Source organism: Protopterus annectens, chromosome 2.part0, assembly GCF_019279795.1.
Source record: "Protopterus annectens isolate FY-2018-M chromosome 2.part0, PAN1.0, whole genome shotgun sequence".
NCBI lineage: Eukaryota > Metazoa > Chordata > Ceratodontiformes > Protopteridae > Protopterus > Protopterus annectens.
Genome location: NC_056728.1, coordinates 122,030,245 through 122,051,600, shown reverse-complemented (window position 1 = coordinate 122,051,600; position 21,356 = coordinate 122,030,245). Strand labels below are relative to the sequence as shown.

General features: G+C 39.2%; 1 protein-coding gene across 1 annotated transcript in view; it reads right to left on the bottom strand.

Annotated features, from left to right (window-relative positions):
* The window catches only part of LOC122792709 (cubilin-like), a 3,134,001-nt gene that overhangs the window by 2,502,054 nt on the left and 610,591 nt on the right, over positions 1 to 21,356 (bottom strand). The window lies entirely within an intron of this gene.

The following is a 21,356-nucleotide window of genomic DNA, read 5'->3' as shown; positions in this document are numbered from 1 at the left end:
GCCTTTACAGCCGCTTCATACATACGTTTATTGTATGCCATATTCTCATGCCAAGTTACTGTAATATTGTCCAAAACAGAGCAGGGATTATGAAGACTTTAATTTACTGTACATTCAATCAGATCTAGATGTTTAAAGGGTGTTGCTCACATTCTTATAAATCTTTATTTTGCAATTAACTTCACTTTCACTCCTACAACTCATATTAAAGATGCAAGCGATTTTAGAAATGAAGTTAATAGCATTCTGTTTTATTTTATTTTAGAAATGAAGTTAATAGCATTCTGTTTTATTGTATTTTACTCTCACTGCTTACTCAGCTTTTCTCTAGAACCAGAACCACAAAAAATGCCATGGTAGGTACCGAGCAATGAATTACATGCACCAAAAAGTGTTATGGGTAATGATAAAAAAAAAAACAAAAAAACCCCCACAACTCTTTAAAATAGGAACTTCTTACTTAACATTGTGATTTCCCTACTACATCTTCACCCACGTTAATTTTCAATATAAGTTTTTCCACCTGCAAAACCTTTTTCTATCTGGGAAGCAAGGAACTCTACTAATGCCTCTAGCAAGAACTTACAATAGTCTGTTCATTAATTTAGGTAGTGAGGCATTGCGGGTTCAGTCTTTGTGATGTCATTGAAGGAGTTTTCAGCTCCAAGAAAAATTTCATAGGGGGGGGTGGCTGTCCTTATCAACAAAATAAAATGGAAAACAACATTTTTTTGTGTCAAACACTGTGCAGTTTGGTACTGGATATAATAAGGAAGTCATACCTAACTAAAAAAATCTTTGCTATTTGCACTTAAATCAGAGAGTGGCCAATATACATTGAAATACAAGCCCAATCAGAATATTATAAGAACAATAACAAAAACAATAGCAATAAGAAGAAAGAGAAGAAGACAGTGAAGAATGCATACTGCCTATCTGTCTCTAGCCATGTAAACCCTAGATTCCAAAAGACTTGCCCAAGGCAACATACTGCTCCAACATCATCGTCATTTATAAAATGGCAGCAACTTGGTGTAGCTTCTTGTCCCAAACTTAATTATTATTAGAATCTGGGGGCTGATGCTCTTTCTTCCCCTGTTTCATCTTCCGCTGTACATGTCTATGTTAAATTAATTATGATAAATATAAAGCTCCTTTAAGACGGGTGTTCCTAGACCTTTTTTGGCCTTGTGATAAAGTCCATTAGCTACACTATGTAGGCAATTAACTTGGTTCCATGTTAACACAATCATACTTTACATATATAGCTTGTCACAGACATTGATCAAAGAACCCTTTTCTACCAAGTTTTACAATGCAACTTCAAAGATGGTGATATGATGCTGGCTGTACAAAATGTGGCAATGTTATTCTACAGATTATTGAAACAATGAGATAGTAATTCTATAGTTCACATAAAAATACAAAATACATGTTAAAATATTTCATGTCCTTTAGTTCCATTTAATTTTCACCCAATTAATGTTTTAAATTTATCTTCAAAGTGTACATAAAATATGCTAAAAGTTATACCATGTGATACATATAACAAACATGAAAAATATTTCACTCATTCAATAGCTGAACAGTTTAAAATAAACCACATATTCAGAATAATGCACTTGATCCAAAGGGTGAGAAAAGATAATATATATCTTAGAAGGAAATATTTTCACAACCACTTATGATATGAAATGTGTGAGTGTGTGTTGCGGGGGGGGGGGGGGGGGTTAATTGTATGTGGCACTGTTGTAGCTATTATTCCATAAAACTAGATATTATTATGCAACTTAAGAATAACCACCACTGTGGAGTTTATAAGCCTTTTTCTGAGCTGCAAAACTGTCTTCTGATCTGTTAAATAGTTATTCTGCCTTCAATGTGTATCACAAAGGAATTATCATATATGTATATTTAAAATGTTCTTGCACTTAGTCTCTATCAACCATGAGTCCCCCTTATCTATTAGCCTAAACATTTTTCCTCTGGGCAAGAGTTGTCTCCAGTCCGTTCATTTATTGGGGCAAGATCCAATCATGAGGCTATCATGCCGGCATCCATCAAGGCTTTTTTGCTTTATTCTAGTCCCGCCTTTCCACTAGACAAACAAGCCAACATTATCCAACCCGTGCGACTCAGTCAAAGCCCTGCCTCACTCCTTTCAGAAAGCACACCAGTGTAACCCTGGTCTCCACTAGTAGTTCAACTGTATTAACCTGTGTGTAAGTACCCCACCCCAGTCCCTCTCCTACGATGGACAACGTGACATAAGTCACTCATTGACACCCCCCTAACCAGAGCCTTCCATACCTGAGCCACTAATCAGACTCAGGACATCTGGGCTGCAGTTAGGGGTTCATTCCTCTACCATGTATCCAGAGCAGTTATCATATATGCAAACAGACACATTTCTGTCTTGGTACATACAAGTCAATGACTATTTTACTGCACTCCACAGGCTTACCAAATAATAATTCTTCCATTTATATGGACTACAAACTAAGTACACAGCAGTTAATCAGAACCGATAAATAGCTATATTGCAACTAATCCCTACCCCTTGCCACCTTCTATCAACCACTCAATTTTGCTGCAAGTCACAATATGGTGATCACGAAGGAAAAAAAACTTCAGTAAGAGAGAGATACTGTCAGACACAACACAGTGGTAGAAAGCAAAGGAGCTGAAACTTGTTTTATGCCATAGCTGTAGAGGGATTAGGAGACAATAACTACTGCATTTGTTGTTGAGATATGAGGTAAAGAGGTTACAGCAGATTGGCCCCGGAGACTGAAAATCTCCATTGCCTCTGCTGGTTGAGGGACCATTCATGGGGTAACAGGTTTGACCTACTCAGTCTGCTCACTAGTAGAGCTGATGTCCCAAAAATTTACATTGTTAACAGAAAATGATGGCAAGACATCACCCACTTCCATTCTCTTATGCCCTCCTGGTAAAATGGATATGAATGCATTCCTCCTTGCTGGCTGATGTATCATACCACTGATATATTGGCATCTGGATGTACAACACACCTTTAGGTAGGTAGTCTTACAAAGTCTGCAATGCTAGGAGGACCACTCACATCTCCAAGATACTGATGTGAAGACTGGCCTCTATGAGTGATTAGGTGCCTTCAACTGTTCTCCCCTCAAAATGCATCCCCCAACCTAGGAGGGAAGAGTCCATAGTCACTGTGACCTAGGGAATGGGTGTACTAAAAGGTCTCCCTTCCATTATGGATGGTGAGGTAATACACCATTTGATATGATCTCTGCAAATCTGTGTGACTCGAATTTTGGAAATGGAGAGGATGTAGACTCTGACCATTGTACTGACAGAATCCATTGCAGCATTCTCATGAAGTATCTTGCAAGTGAGACTAATGTGATGGTAGATGCCATCAATCCTAACAGGCAAAGAATCAGTCTTGCTTGAGGAAAAAGTTGTTGAATTATTTGAGTTACTGTTGGTCATCAGGATCGTACTCTAGCATCAGGAAGCTTGGTGATTTAAAGAACTGTACTGATATGACATCCTATAAACCCTATTTGTTGCATGGGAGACAGTTGATTTTTTTGACTGATTTACTGTGACCCCCAGTAAATCTGTAAGATGAAGTAGAAGTGCTCAATGCCTAGAAAAGGCAGTTAGAAGCCACTTGTATGGGTATTGGAAGACCTGGGTCCCTTACAGTTGGAAGTGAGCTGCCAACAGTTCCATATTTGGTGAACATCCAGGGTGCTATGGTGAGACTGAATGGCAATGCTCTGCACTAGAAATGATTGGCTCTCAGCCAGAAATAGAGAAATCTCAAGGCATCCTGGAAACCTACAAATTTCATCCAATTGTCCTTCCTCAACAGAGGTAATATGGACTGCACTGTGAACATTTGGAATTTTGTCTGTTTCACAAACTGACTGAGGTGGCTGAGGTCCAAAATTGACCTGAAGTCCCCTGTCTTCTTCAGAATTAAAAATAACCTGAAGTAGACTCCAGATCCTAAGTGGTCTGGAGGACCTGTTGGGTGACTCTTTTTTTTAGCAAATTCCTCTGTTGCTGCAGATTACAGCTGATTAGGTGGAACATCGGGAATCTTTCATTTCTTCTTTGGCCCCTTGGCATGTATCTAACCAGACAGCTGCAACAGATAAAACACTGTCAAAGGTTTCTCACCAGAAGAATTCATGGCATGCATACCCTGTCCTACACTGATTGCCTGAAGGCTCTGTCTCTGTATTCAGTCTCCTACAGGCTGCCGTTGGGGGGTTTGCCTGACTTATAGATCTTTCTCACACCCAGCCTTGATGGATCTGTTGCTAAAACACAAAACAAACAGAACCAGAAACACTAGATCCAGCGATCTGAACTTCACTTGTGACATAAACAGAATGTGCTGCAAAGATAGATATGTGTCCCAAAGGATCTCCCACACTATGCAATATGCTCATCATCCATGTAAAGCAGAGTTCATCCCTGATTCTATACAAACCAAATCTTAACAACTGGATTGTAAATCATAAATCTGCTCCTGTTATAGTCCCCATATCACTTAAGGACAGGGGTTGTCAATAAGAAAAGTATTATCCCAACACCCCCTAACAAATCCTTAGCTACCTCCCCTCCCCATATGATACGTGGGAACCAAATGGTTTGGGGTGCAAGCTAGGCTTGCAAGGGCCATTGTGAACAACCTATGAACTCGTGGAGGTTACAGCAAGGGAATGGTATTGCCTCTGGTTATCATCCTTAACACCAAGGAATCTGAAGTGATGTTCTGCCAAGGCTGTGGATGTAAGGTTAGGTGTCCCACCTGACTGCTTTCAGAATATGGCAGTTGGGTAAAAGTTCAGGAGCGCTAGGTGAAGGGACCATGAAACTCTTTTGATTATGGGGTCCACCCGTGGTGATGTCCATTTGAGTCCCCCCAACCCACCTTGGGGAGGTTGGCTGTCTCCAGAACTGCCTTGGCCCTGCAGTATTTTGAACCACATCTTCTTACCACTCCTTAGGTTCCTGGAAAAGGTCTTCTGATGGGGTTGAGAAACATATTCCAATGTCAGACAGGGTGTTACCATCTTGCTCACCCCTGGCATGCTTCTGGCCCAAACAGAGTGAAGCCATGAAATGGGGCATTAATAGAGGAAGTTTTGAAGTTTTTTGTGAAATTGCAGAAACACATATGGGTGTGTTGGCATATGGTAATGCAGCTGCCTGCTGCTCTAGCTATACCATCATCTGCATTAGAAAGCAGTCACATGGCTACATTAGTATTGGACTGAAGGGTAGATGTGTGCCCACAGTTTTTTGAACATCTAAATGTAAACTACCAGAGAGGGTCTTGTAAATCTCCTTGATCAGGTCCCTCTGAAAACAAGTTAAGTATGCAAGGTAATTCAGCACTCAGAGTGAAAGTCACTGAAACATATGTTTGTTTCCCTATCTGTCCAATGCCCTTGATTCCCTATCGAGGTGGGGGACAGAAGAACTCTCTTTAGACAGTTTATTTTTTGTGCCTGCTGCTACTGCCATGCCATGTACTGGCAGTCCTTTTTTCCACTGTTTCCTGTCTTTGGGTGCCACTAAACTTCTGTCAGGCTTTTTGGGATGGATTCCACTATGTCAGGGTCCTTCCATGCCTGCTGTTCCACAAGATCTGTGAGAGCATCTGCAGGGGTAATACTCAGAATGCAGCCAGTATCAGAAGCTTTGAGGAACACAGATTCATCTGGAAAAAGGATTTTGGTGGACCAACCCCCCCCTCACTTAAATTCCAGGATGTCACCAAATGTTACATTTCAAGGGGGGATTTAGGGGACTCTTCACCATCATTTAAATCCGTGTTTTCAGTGACAGACTCAGGAGAGGAGTCTGTGTGCTCCACTTGCATGTCTGTTTCCAGGAACTTTGTCTCTGAGGGGAGCCACTGGACATAGGTCCAAATCAGATCAGAATGAGAGGAATAAGTCATGAGGGAGTTGGGACAGATCCAAGCTCAAGAACTGTGCCTGTCTTCTTGGATCAGCCAAGGCCCTTTTGACAGCCTCAAAAGCCAACTCTGTGATTGGAGCCAAGGAAAAGTGCCCATTCAAGAATCACAATCCTTCCTTGATCCATCTAAGATCAGCTCTGAGGATGACCTTAGAACTGATCTATCGAGTACTGAAGCCCTGAGTGGAAGAGATGGCTCACAGAATCTCAAAGTTAATTCCACCACTAGGTATCTGACAGTGACACTTCAGCTTTAAGTCTCATCTTGATCTTAGAGAAATTCAGTGTACCAGGAGGGCTTGGACTCGAGGGAACTGGATCCAATGGTGTGACCGGTACTGGAGAAAAAGGTGGAGAGGTAAATGGGCCCATACCCAAGGGTCCCCTTGGGGGGTACCAGAACAACTCCCACTTGAATCTGCATCCTTAATAATTTTCCTCATCATCTGGAGATGCTCATCTCAGTAAGGCTGACCTTGATGAATATAACACCGATGGAGGCTTGGAAAATGTTTTCTCCTGTAATATAGGCAAATGGAGCAGAGGGCTTACCACCTCTGGCAAAAATATAGCTTGGGCAGAAGGAGATCAGATCCAATTAGTTAGCGGATTTGACTTTCTTGGTATTTTAGGTGTCAGACCCAAAGGATCAGTTGGGTCTGGAGACCTTTTCCTTGATTTCTCAAATTTCTTCTCTTCCAATTTTCTTTCTTTGGATCTTTTCTGTGAGAACTTTTCCATTTCTCTGTTTCTCCTTAGATTTCTCTCTTTCTTTTTTGTCTGTTTTGCTATTTGGGGAAGAAGCTGGCTTGTCAGCAGAGGACATAGTTGCTGAGGAAGATGAAAATGCTTTCTGCAGAGGGAGCAAGCTTTTAGAGATCAGTTTCTCTTTTCTGCCCTGTACAGCTCAGATTCCAAAGGCAGCACAAATACTGCAATCTGCTTGAAGGTGGGCTGTACCTAAACAATAAATACAGCAAGCATGCAGGTCTTGAAAATAAATATTTTTTCTGCAAGGCGAGCACTTTTTAAAAACTTGAGACTTCTCTGACATTAGTGTAATAATAACCAAATATTATACACATCCAGCAAGATAACAAACCTAAGTATGCTAAAGATTAATAGGAAAAAACACATTATACTGTGAACTATAAATCACACCTAATAGCTAACCTTATTAATAATTAAGCAGTAGCAAACTCTAATACAGACACACAAGAAAAACACTATAAATTACCTAATTACTATTTAAATCTACGATTAATAATATAGTAACTTTCTAAAAGTCACACTACAGAAAACACTATCCCTAAACTTAATTAATATCTAAACCTATGATTAAACAGCATACAATTATCCAATGGGAAGGGAAGAGTCAAATATTTGACGTCAAAGGGCAAAAAAAGGATATTTTCACTAAGTGTGAAAGACAGAGCTCTCAGGTATACAGCTAGAAGATTCAGGCAGCAAATGACATCTGAGATAATTAAGTGTGGAAGAGGAAATTATGGCTAGGGGAGGAGTCAGTGCCTTGGATTCACCGCTCTATAAGAAGGTGCTAAGGTTGGATCTGATTGGATCCAACAACTTGAATGTTGAATCAGACAAAAATTAGACAATGGATCCACTGTAGCCCAAGCCAGAAAAGTATCACCACAGTGGTCTTGGCAGATTCCTTCTGAATCTTCAGAAGTACCCTGGATATCCATGGAAACAGAGAGAGCATGCAGGAACACCATTGTCCAAGGAAAAGAAAAGGCATGTGTCTTCCAAACATTCTTGTATGGATTCCTGGAGCAGAACCTTGACAGCTAATTCTTCAGACAGAAATCAGATAGGTGTACTTGAGGAACTCTCCACAGATGGATCAAATCTTGGAAGACCCCCTGATCTAGTTTCCATTTGTGAGGGTCTGCCCTTGTCCTGCTCAGCTTGTCAGCCATGCAATTTTGCTCTGACAGAAGGTAGAATTCCTGTAGAGAGAGAGAGAGACTGTGCTATGAAGCTATAGCCCAAGCTAAGATAGCTAGTTTCCAAAGGGGTTACAACCTAGTTCTCACTTTATTTCTTGATGCACCACATGGCTATTGTATTGTCTGTAACAACCTGTAGAGGTCCCAATGACCAAAGATAATTCAGAAAGTTGAAAGCCTTGATCAGGGCAAACATTTCTTTAATATCTATGTGCCTGTATCTATCCTTGGTGTCTCACACACCTTTCACTTTTATCCCAACTGAAACTGCTTCCCAAGCAAAGTATAAGGCATATGTTTTGACTGACTGTTTTGGAGCTGGGACGGAGAAGGGGAGACCTGGATTTAGAGATATTTGCTGTTTCTACCAAGTGATTTGTCTTCTGAAAACCCCAGCATTAGGATTTGAAAAGACAAAGGATGTTGACTCTGAGACAAAAGATACTTCAGATACAGTTGTATCTTTTTCATGTGGAGTCTTGCTAGGGCTATCATGAGACTCACAGATGCCATGAGACCCAAACACCTGAGGTATTCCCTAACAGCGACTGAAGTCTGAGTGGAAACCCTTTGGACTAGATCTAAATGTAGATCTAATTTTTTCCCTGAGGAAGAAAAACTCTTTGAAGTGAGGTGTCTAGCTGAGACCCCAGGAGCACAATCATGTGTGAAGTTCTCAAGACAAGCTTTTGAATGTTCTCTTGTAATCCCATCTTGTGTAAGAGATCTCTTATCCAAGAATGAGACTCATGAAACTTTTAAAATGACTGCAAAGATAATCAAGTCATCTAAATATAGAAAAAATGTGGATACCCTGCAGCCTGAAATGAACTATGACTGCAGCTAGCCATTTTGTGAACACTCTTGGTGCAATGGATAATCTAAAGGGTAAGGCAGAAAACTGATTGTGTGATCCAGACATGCAAAACCTTAAGAAATGTCTGAAGTTTGGATGAAAAGGGATGTTAAGATAAGCATCTTTTAAATCTATTGTTACCAGGCAAGTTAAATGAGGAAGGAGTAACAGGTTGTGAAGTGACAGCATTTTGAACTTGGGCACTATCACAAACAGGTTTAGGAAAAAAATATCTAGAACAGGACTTCAAGCATCTTCTTTGGCACTAAAAACATTCTTGAATAAAAAACAAGTGAAGACACAGACTTTCTTGAAGGGAAAGGGGAATGCCAGGGTGTGGTGGCACTGGGGGACAAAGTCCTTAAATAGTCATTATGACTTGGACTGTCCCTGGTTTTGAGAGGTTCCTAAATTTGTTTAGGACACCACCCTGCCATTTCTTCTTAAACGTCTGTTTACCAACATTTGGTTGAGACTGTATATTTTGTTTTTTGTCAAAACTGGATGAGGATTTAGAGAATACCTTTGAAAATTTGGAAAAAGAGCTGAAAAATCTTAGTAATCCCATGTATTAACTTGCCCCTTTCATCACACATTTTGATAACCTTTGCAGCAGAGGAACCAAAAACTAAATCTTTAATGAAAGGAGTATTTAAAATCTCATTTTTCATATCATCTGGGAGACTCTGAGAATGCAGCTAGAAGAACTTCCCCAAAACAGTACCAGTGGCCATAGCCCTGGACGAAATATGAACTGAATCATACACATGCTATACACAATGAGTTGTGACTTGTGCAATGGAAGAAACTAAATTATTTAAAGCAGATTTTTCCTCACAAGAAGAAACTGAAGACAAAATATTTGTCATACTTTCTCAACTAGTCAGAATAAACTTAAACATATGAGAGTGACAATTCAAAAATCTGAAAATCAAAGCTGAAGAAGAATACACTTTTTCCCATACTTAATAATCTTCCCATCCTTGTCAGAAAGCAGGCTTCTAAAAATCATTAAATATGACCTTCCAGAAATGTCTTCCTACTCCTAAATGTTTCTTGCTTGTAGTACTCCAAATGAAGTTATCAGGTTACCTTTGATTACATATCCCCCTCCTTTCCGAAGAATAAGATGCAGGTTGTCCCTTTTCAAAAAAGCTTTATTCAAAGATGGATAAGTAAAGTAGCTGTGATGTCTCGCCACTAGCCCAGTTATCCAGGAGCCTCAATCCTCACCACTGGCAACAGTGGGGGAAGTACACACTGGGAGGATGACAAGTACACGCACAGTAAAGTGCAATTTTCCTTAAGAGCACACAGACCACAGTCAGTGTGGGGCTGGTTTCTCTCTCTTTCTCCAGATCCCCAATAAGACACCTCAATGGCATAGCTATAGAGTTGAGATCTCAGCTGGGTGGCCAAGCCAAGACCACCAGCACCCCAACCAGTGCTTTGTGTCCCTGCCCAAGTAGCTGACACACACACACACTCTTTGAGATTTGATTTACACACACACACACACACACACACACACACACACACACACACACTCCTGGGAAAGGCTGACACAGGTATACTAGCTATGCTCATGCTCCCTTTTGCCCAGACTATAAGGTAGTTATCACTGCCACTAGCCAACTCTTATCAGCTACTTTAAGGCCCTTAAAAAGGGTGTCCATTCCTACTGTCTAATGTTACTATTAATCCAAATGGTAGTTTGACCAAGAGCAAGGTTTGCACAGTGTTACCAAATAGATATCCAAGTACTCTAAGAGGTTAAATACATCTCACAAATATCAACCACAATGACAGGTTTAAATATATTTGATAATAAATAATAAAAGAACAAGAAAATACTCAGTAAATAATCACAGTAACTTCAGAGTTCGAAATCACAGGAAATATTTAAAACAACATTACAAGGCAGTCTCACATAAATACAGAAAACATGTAAACTAATCTTTACTATATTCCTAACTATATCTAAAAGAATTACTAGACCCTAGAAACTTAATATTACAGTACGGCAAATGTGAATGGATCTTCTAGCTGAGGCTGTCAGGCCAAAGTCAAAATACAAAATACACCATCTGTTTCTCAGAGACTTCCTGAATTAATATCAAATATTACTGCTGGGGTAGCTGGCAGTATGACATCAATTCCTGTCATCTGATTATCAGTTCCCAGGCTCACAACCATTGATTTTAGCATCTACCTGTGAAAATACATAAACAAGGACTTCTCTAAGATCTAAGGCAAATGGTGGAAGTCGTAAAATAATTTACATTCATCAACATTTAAAGACAATACAAAAATCTTCTTGTTCTAGACTTTATGTCTGCTACTGCACTGAACTGAAAGATAACATCTCTTTTGTTTATGGCCCAGCCATAAAGTAACTCAACCTCAACTATTCTGCTGAAGTTTTGCAAGCTAATTCCCTGTTAAATACATCTAAACAGTTACAACAGTGTATAAAAATATCTCTTCAGCACACATCTATAAAATATGACATACATAATTCCATCTTGTGTAAGATCTCTCTTACCCAAGAACAAGATTCCTGAAACTTTAAAATTACTCTGCAAAGATATGCAAGTCATCTTGTTGTGTCTTTCGGCTTTTCCCAGTTAGGGGTCGCCACAGCAGAACTCCGGTCCGCTAATGATTGGTAGTTGATTTTTACGTGCTGAGTTACCAGCACTGACGCACAACCTTCAACGAAGGTATGCCCATTCACGCATGTCTCCACGCAGAAGACGCTCTAGCTGAGAATCGAACCAGACAGCGTCTTACTAAATATGGAAAAAAAATGTGGATACCCTGTAGCCTGAAATGAACTATGACTGCAGCTAGCTACTTTGTGAACACTCTTGGTGCAATGGATAATCCAAAGGGTAAAGCAGAGAACTGATAGTGTTATCCAAACACACAGGACCTTAAGAAACATCTGAAGTTTGGATGAATAGGGATGTTAAGATAAGCATCTTTTAAATCTAGAGTTACCAGGTAAGTTAAATGAAGAAGGAGTAACAGGTGTGAAGTGACAGCATTTTGAACTTGGGCACTATCACAAACAGGTTTAGGAAAAAAATATCTAGAACAGGACTTCAAGCATCCTCTTTGGCACTAAAAACATTCTTGAATAAAAAACATTTCCAACCTGGGAAGAAGGAATTGGTTCTAGCACTCTCTGGGAAAGCATGTGTTGAAGGATGGGAAGTAAAAGTGAAGACACAGACTTTCTTGAAGGGAAAGGGGAATGCCAGGGTGGGTGTGGTGGTATTGGGGGACAAGGTCCTTAAATAGTCAATATGACTTGTTGGACTGTCTTTGGTTTTGAGAGGTTCCTGAATTTGTTTAGGACACCCCCTCTCCCCACCATTTCTTCTTAAACATCTGTGTACCAGCATTTTGTTCAGTCTGTATATTTTGTTTTTTTTGCCTAAATTGCATGAGGGTTTAGAGAATACCTTTGAAAATGTGGAAAAGATGGCTGAAAAATCTTAGCGATCCCGTGTATCAACTTACCCCTTTCATCACACATTTTGTTAACCTCTGCAGCATAGGAATCAAAAACCAAATCTTTAACAAAAGGAGTATTTAAAATCTCAGTTTTCACATCATCTGGGAGATTCTGAGAATGCAGCCAGAATAAACCTCCCCAAAGTACCAGTGGCCATAGCCCTGGAGGTACTATCAACTGAATCATACACATGCTGTAAACAATGAATTATGACTTTTACAATGGAAGAAACTAAATTATTTTAAGCAGATTTTTCCTCACAAGAACAAACTGAAGACAAAATATTTGTCGTACTTTCTCAGTCAGAATAAACATATGAGCCTGACAATTCAAAATTCTGAAAATCAAAGCTGAAGAAGCATAAACTTTTTCCCATACTTAATAGTCTTCCCATCCTTGTCAGAAAGCAGGCTTCTAAGAATCATTAAATATGACCTGCCAAAAATGTCTTCCTACTCCTAAAGGTTTCTTCCTGTAGTACTCCAAATTAAATTATCAGGTTACCTTTGATTACATCATCCTCTCCTTTCCGAAGAATAAGATGAACATCGTTCCTTTTCAAAAAAAGCTTTATTCAAAGATGGATAAGCAAAGTAGCCATAAAAATGTCTTGTGATTTTCATGGCTACTGATTTTTGAGTAACAGAGTACCTGCCATAAAGTTGGCTACACTACTAGGATGGCTGTCTTAAGTTCCTCAACACTGGCATGGTGGCTGTGATAGGTTCTGCCACACTATCACAGTAGCATACACATGTTCTACTACACTGGCATGAAGGCTGCCACAGGTACTGCCACAATGATATGGCAACTGCCAGAAATTCTGCCTCTGTAATGGTGAAAACTTTTATATGGAAGCAGATGAAATACACAGAGAATCTGGCCACAAGCAGGGGAGACAGACTACACAGCACCCATACATCTGTATGTGAGCAAGTATCAAGGTTTATGTTGGAATGATGGTAGTATATGCATGGGAGAGACAGCAGGGGATTGAAAGGGATGCATATGACAGCAGACAAGGATGTCAGAGGTAAATAATTAACTTTGTTTTGTATATATGTGTTAGTGTACAGAAGGCAACCAAATTAAACTTTAAAAAGTACTACATTGACTGTCTAGACATATTTGTAAGCTGTAAGGCAAAATTTCTTCAAGAGTAAAATAAGGACCCTTAAGACAAATAACTTATTGGTAGATTCTAATTCTGACAGGTTACCACGGCAGCAATGCAAGAAGCACAGTCTTTTTTGATGTCCTAACACTGTTAACCATGTGCTAAGTATCTATGTTATGTGACATAGACACAAGTGTTTATTTTCTTGATTGACGCAGCAGTTTTCCTCAGTATAAGTAACTTTACAGTCATAGTATCCTCTAGGTCAAAAAGGTAAAGGGAATCAATCTAGAAGACATCAGTAACCTGCAAAACTACGTGGAACATAGATTTCTAGTCTGTCCCACTGTATGACATCATACTAGGAGTGGAGTACTCTGCTTACTTGCCGATATTATGTCAGCATCACAAAGTCAGTTGAGTACATGCTATGCATGTAATAGGTAATGAGATTGTGTAATACTATATTTAAATTACTCTTGTTACTATTATGCTACGCATGTAATAGGTAATGAGATTGTGTAATACTATATTTAAATTACTCTTGTTACTATTATGCTATGCATGTAATAGGTAATGAGATTGTGTAATACTATATTTAAATTACTCTTGTTACTATTATGCTACGCATGTAATAGGTAATGAGATTGTGTAATACTATATTTAAATTACTCTTGTTACTATTATGCTACGCATGTAATAGGTAATGAGATTGTGTAATACTATATTTAAATTACTCTTGTTACTATTATGCTACACATGTAATAGGTAATGAGATTGTGTAATACTATATTTAAATTACTCTTGTTACTATTATGCTACGCATGTAATAGGTAATGAGATTGTGTAATACTATATTTAAATTACTCTTGTTACTATTATGCTATGCATGTAATAGGTAATGAGATTGTGTAATACTATATTTAAATTACTCTTGTTACTATTATGCTACGCATGTAATAGGTAATGAGATTGTGTAATACTATATTTAAATTACTCTTGTTACTATTATGCTCATGTAATAGGTAATGAGATTGTGTAATACTATATTTAAATTACTCTTGTTACTATTATGCTACACATGTAATAGGTAATGAGATTGTGTAATACTATATTTAAATTACTCTTGTTACTATTATGCTACGCATGTAATAGGTAATGAGATTGTGTAATACTATATTTAAATTACTCTTGTTACTATTATGCTATGCATGTAATAGGTAATGAGATTGTGTAATACTATATTTAAATTACTCTTGTTACTATTATGCTACGCATGTAATAGGTAATGAGATTGTGTAATACTATATTTAAATTACTCTTGTTACTATTATGCTACGCATGTAATAGGTAATGAGATTGTGTAATACTATATTTAAATTACTCTTGTTACTATTACTTGCTTAAAGTGATAACCGCTGAGGTCATTGCATAACCATGGAACATAACAGAAGCTGGACATCCCAACCATGCCAACTGGATGCTGAGCATAAGAATGAATGAAAAACAGTTTAAAGCCTTGTTATGCAATAATTTTTTATGTCTGCCAGAACAACTGATGCATTTTTAGGGGCTATGCTAGTGAAGTGCACATCAAATCCTATAGTACGTGCTCATTCCAATTGTTCACAGACTTTACAGCAGACAATGAATGAATGGACACCACTGCAAATGCACACAATCCTTGCTCCCCCCTGCCTGCGGCACAAATTCATCTCTAAGTGGGAAATGGCACTGCAGGCTTTTAGACAGTACATCACCTACTATCTGTGCAAAGGCAGTGCTTACATACAGATAGACCAACTGTATCTGCCATTTTGGACAATTGTCTTCAATAGGCTATACCATTTCATGTTAAATTTCTATCTAATGCCAATAAAAATTTCTAGGCTCTCCCCATATGGCAAACTTGATTTTCATTTTGCTCCTGGATGTCTTAATGTCCTATGTGGCTTTGGCAATACATGGGCACTTCCTTTGGGATCATGCATGCTGTAGGAATCCAGCTAAATATATAACAGGGGTTGTTAATCATAATGTTGATAACTGTAAAACAGAAACAGTAATAGAAACAAAGCATGATAGTCTCTCTCCATGCTTACAGCTTTCATAATGAAGGCAATACATACATAAATACAAATAAGTTGAGAAAGAGTGCTGTCTACCATATCCTTATTTATTTGTTCATCCTTTGTTGACCTGGTCAATCCCACTAGCCTCTAAGGTAGTATTTATATTACTAGGAGAAATTTGGCAGAGTATCGGGGAACTTTCCCTAATCTTTTCCATAGGTGCTATAGGACCTTTTACATCCACATGAGCTACCACCAACTCAAGTAGATGAGGCCTAGGTTTAACATTCTATTTCAAGTATGACACACTCAGGAATGCATCCCCCCCAGCCTTCCACATCAAAGACAGGTGTGCTACGTGTTGTAACACTGACACTGCTTGTTATATCTATCCTTAAATATATACTCCACAGTCATTTACAAATGTAATTTATTTTATTACATCTATTGTCTTGAAATGAACATCGCACCTTAAGAAGTTCACATTACACATCACAGCAAACAAATTTGCATTCCATTAATTGTATCTGAATAAAGGTGGCTGGTTCCAACCCTTACGTAGTTTAAGTTAAGAGGTACCAGCTCATCATTTTGCATGGTATAACAGGAAAACACAGTTTGTTAATATGTGTCTCTGGGGATATCCATTCTCAGTCAAGTAATGGAATTAGTGAAGTGATTCTTTTCTCAAAAGAATAAAGATGTGCCTACATTCCTAAGCAATGTGATTCCTCAACAATCCAGACAAAAGTGTTCATTTCCTTAGTTCATTAAAATCCTAAGACCATTTAATAAAAGCAGTTTATGCCAGGATATGTTCTTTTGTTCATGTCATTGTTTTAGGATGCATGACTTATGACCCAGCCACAGAAAGATAGGCTGTGTGCAACTCAGTAATGAAAAACTGGGCATAACAGAAGAGCCTGATACTGACAAAAGTGTCAGAGAGGGTCTGCTTTACAAGATCGAGTTAACACATGATCAAAACTGAAAGGACTGAGACCAGCCTGCTGAAAATGCAGATGAATGAAACATCACAAAAACAAAACCCAAAATATTGCATGTAACAGGATAAGTTAACTACTCTATTGATGCTCTAAATTCAGTGTAATATGGCAGTGGCTCTAACTACATACCTGCTGGAAACAAAGGCAGGCATTACGCATCATGCACCTGGTACCCTTGGTTTTGTGTATAACATGCAATGGTATATCACGACATAATGCAGTATGGTTACAGTGGGGTGTTATAGTTTACACTTTACATGTAAAAGCACTGTTATACTGCATACTATTTAGCATATTCACCGTAGTTGAGTTTGTTTGTCAGGTTTTTATTGAACACAGGGTGTCAGGTGTAGTTGCATACCTTCACCATCATTGTTTTCGAAATTCTGGGTTTCATTATTGTGACATTTAGTTTATGTGCATTTTCGACATGCTGGTCTCAATTTTTTTAAGTTTCAATCATGTGTTAACTCGATCTTGTAAAGGAAACCAGTCAAAGAACCAGGCCACCTACTCCAACAACAAATGATAAATAAATGTAACATAGTCATCTTTTCAAAAACAATTCAAATGATTGGTTTTAATTAATATGTACTATTTACCATTTGGTAATCAATCCTCAAAAAGAGAAACACCAATTGTTTTGTAAATCTGAATGCCCACTTGCTGCAAAAATACGTTTATATATTGCCTGTACAGCACCTGGCTGGGATGGACACATGATGTCTACTACACAAACAGATCAATCCATGCTGAGGAACTAAAAAGCAATCTTCCCAAACCTAAAAGACCTCCTAAGCCTACAAATGGTAATATCTATCCTCAGCAATCAATAAGGCACTCACCAAAAGCAACACCAAACACCACACACAAACCTACATTCAGTGGAGCCCCAAAAGCAAAGCCCATAATGCATTACTCAGGACTCTTGTCACAGGGGACTCCATTATATGACATATAGATGTCCCACTCACCAGACTGAACCAGAAGAAGATAATGGTTGGTTGATTATCTGGTGCCAGGATCCACCAAGTTACACAAGCAAGTCACTGCATCACAGGTACCAGTATGATTTCTCATAGTCCATGTTGGTGATATTAACCTGGATATTTTTCCCTGGATGTATGAAGGGAGACATTGTTGATCTGTCTGAATATGTGTCTCAGGTAGGTATGTGCCTTAAATTGAGCAGCATTCTATCTTCACCAAGAATGATGCCACAGTACGAATAAAAGATGACTGACTTCAATAATCGCCCTACTTTCTGGTGTCTTCCCAAGGGGATTCAATATTTGTCAGACTGGAAGGACATGGTTAACAGACCATGTTGCTTTGCAAAGGATGGTCTGTACCTGTCCTCCCTAGGCCTCTGAATATTGGCTAAAACTTTATCCACCTCCTTAGAACCTATTTTAGGCAATGCCCAATTGACAAACATACCAGCATAGCAAATAAAAAGCCAAAAAAGACCTAAAGTGTTACTGCTCGAGCCTAAACAAGAAACTCCACACCTTACAAGCTCTCCTTACTCTGGAACATAACATCTATGCCATTACTAACACATGGTTTAAATCCAGAGAAAGTACTCCATCAGTGTAAGGCTTCTGGCCTTCCACACATTTAGTCCATCAGCTGCACAGACAGGGAGAAAAGATGGAAGCGTCTCAATCTATGTTAGCAGTGAGCATAACTCTGCTTTGGTTAAACAGGATGATGCCTTGTAATGTATCCATTTACAAATCACCATAAACATAATCACATACCACATCCCAGCAAGTTATAGGTCACCCTCTATACCTGCCTCTATTCAGTAGGATGGTGATGCTCATGTGCTCTCACTACTAGAAACTTTTGAAAACCGGACCCAAGTATGTAAATAAAGACATCTTAGCACAACACATAAAATATGATTTTTTTCATTATATTATTATGTTAATCGATAAGACATTAGTGAGATGTGTGCACAAAAGAGTATTACTACCTGATCAGTAGTTTATCTGAAGTTTGTTTCAGTTGTAAACTGAAGCGAAGCTCTGCAGTGATACACATTAAAAGTATAAAGCTCCTTGTTCATCTGACACATACTGAGTGTATTTGGCTACTGCTAGAAGGCTTCCGCAATCAGTCTTCCCTCCAAAACCTCAACTATATCTCACAAGTCATCAAGTATGAGAATGTTTAAGTCTGGACTGTAACAAGATGTACGGAAGTAATGACAATGACTGGCAGTGTATCATACTGGAACTGTAATCCATCCATGGTATGTCACAGTGACTTGCAATCAAGGGCTTCAGTCATTTGAGGATGGCCATTAACCTAAATCACATCCTACCTGTAGGAGTTTTAAATTCTTAAGACAAGGTCTGTTTTGCCTACTACTTTCACAGAGTTACAGCAGCTGGGTATTTTAACTCTGCATACTCTAATATGCCTGAAACTGGTAGAAGAAGGTTTTGGAACATGCTGGTAAAGGAAAAAGAAGGTTTTGGAACATGCTGGAAAAGGAAAAAGAAGGTTTTGGAACATGCTGGAAAAGGAAAAAGAAGTTTTGGAACATGCTGGAAAAGGAAAAAGAGAAAAATATGTCAAAGAACAAGGAAAAGAGGGTGCAGATCAGGTATTGCTGTTAAGCTAAAAGCAAACCCTTAAAGGCCTGCACTACCAACAATACTGCTGGTTAATCTGAGATCACCGGATATCAAGCTGGATTACTTTAGACTATAACTCTGCAATAAGAACAAGGTGAGAAATACCTGTTTATTTTTGTTTACTGAGAGGTGGCTGCATGGCAAAATAAATGACAGTGCAGTAAACTTACAGAATCTCACACTGTTTTGTGCAAACAGAAACCAAACACTGTGTGAAAAGGCCAGAGGAGGAGGAGGAGTCTGCATCTATGTCAACAAAAGATGGTGCAGTAACTGTGAAATCTTTCCATCACACTGCTGAGAGAACTTAGAGTTTCTGTCCATCAAAAGTAGACAATTTTACTTGCCCAGGGAGCTGAATGGGGTCATTGTAACAGTGGTGCATATCCCACTCAGTGCTAATAACACCAAGGCTCTAAATAAACTATGCAATCATATCAGTGAGCTGCAGAGCAAAGCTCCTGATTTTGTACATGTGGTAGCAGGCGATTTTAATAAGGCAGATCTGAAAGTACTACCATCAGTATGTGGACGTTCCCACTAGGGTGATAATATCCTGGACAAGGTGTATACAAACTTAAAGAAAGCCTTCAAGGCAGTGCAACTTCCACAAATGGGAAACTCTGATCATTATAACATCTTGCTATCACCAGCCTACAAACCGGCACTGATTAGAGAGAAACCCACAAAGAAACAAATCAGGGTCTAGCCAAAGGGTGCCATGTAGGCCCTCCAAGACTACTTTGAAAGAACAAAATGGGATATGTTCATGGAGGCAGCCACAGTGAATCAGCATCTGAATATAGATGAATACACAGAGGTTGTGATGTCATACCATTCAAACTACGTTGATGAAGTAACAAGCACCAAGAGCATCACTATCAGAGCTAACCAGAAGCCATGGCTCACCCTCGAGGTATATGAGCTTCTGAAGGTGAGAAATGCAGCCTACAGGGCTAAGGACACCGCAGCTCTAAGGGAAAGTAAGAGGCAATCTGAGGAGAGATATAAAGGAGGAAAAGAGGGAGTATGGCAGAAGGGTGCAAAGCCACACTGATGACATGAGGGATGCAAGGAGATTATGGCAAGGCATACAGGAGATCACTGGCTACAAAACCAGGTCAGCACAGTCTGAGGACAACATTGAGTTCCTGGACTGTTTGACTACTTTCTTTTGAAGATTTGAGGAGAAAAACAACAGGTTGGTGCTAAAACTACCCACTGATGAAAAGGATGCTGTGGTCACACTCAGTACAGAGGAGGTGAGTAGACAGCTAAGGAAGGTGAACCCCAGGAAGGCTGCTGGCCCAGACAACATACTGGTCAAGGTGTTAAAAGGCTCTGCTGATCAAGTGTGCACAGTATTCACGAAGATATTTAACACCTCTCTCGCCAGCCTAAGAAGACCACCCCTCCAGCCTTAACGGCTACAGACCAGTCACATCCATTGCTATGAAAAGTTTTGAGCGGCTGATCAAAAAGCATTTGTCATAGGGCCTACCTCCTGATTTTGACCCTCTACAGTTTGCTTACAAAGCCAACAGATCCACGGCTGATGTCATATCATTAGCACTATACAGCTCTCTTGAACATCTAGAGGGTAATGACAACTATGTGAGGATGCTGTTCAGAGATTTCAGCTCAACATTTAATATGGTGGTACCAATGCAGTCGATAGAAAAACTGGCATATATAGGAGCCAGTAAACATCTCTGTAACTGGATCTTGGACTTGCTGATTGAGAGGACATAGAGAATGAGTTTGGGCAAAGATACATCAAAGTGAATCAAGATTAATACTGGGGTTTCACAGGTATGTGTTCTCAGTCCACTGTTATTCACCATCTTGACCCATGACTGCTATGCAAAGCACAAATCCAACCACGTCATCAGGTTTGCTGATGATACCACAGTCGTGGGGCTCATCACAAGGGAGGATGAAGCGAGGAGGTGGTATCTCTGATCTGTTGGTGTGAGGGGAACAACCTTGACCTGAATGTAAGCAAGACCAAAGAGATAATCATTGACTTCAGGGAAAAATAAAACAAACCATCCAGTGCTCATGATCAATGATGAAAGTGTAGAGAGGGTTAAGTGCTCATGATCAATGATGAGAGTGTAGAGAGGGTTAAGTGCTCATTATCAGTGATGAGAGTGTAGAGAGGGTTAA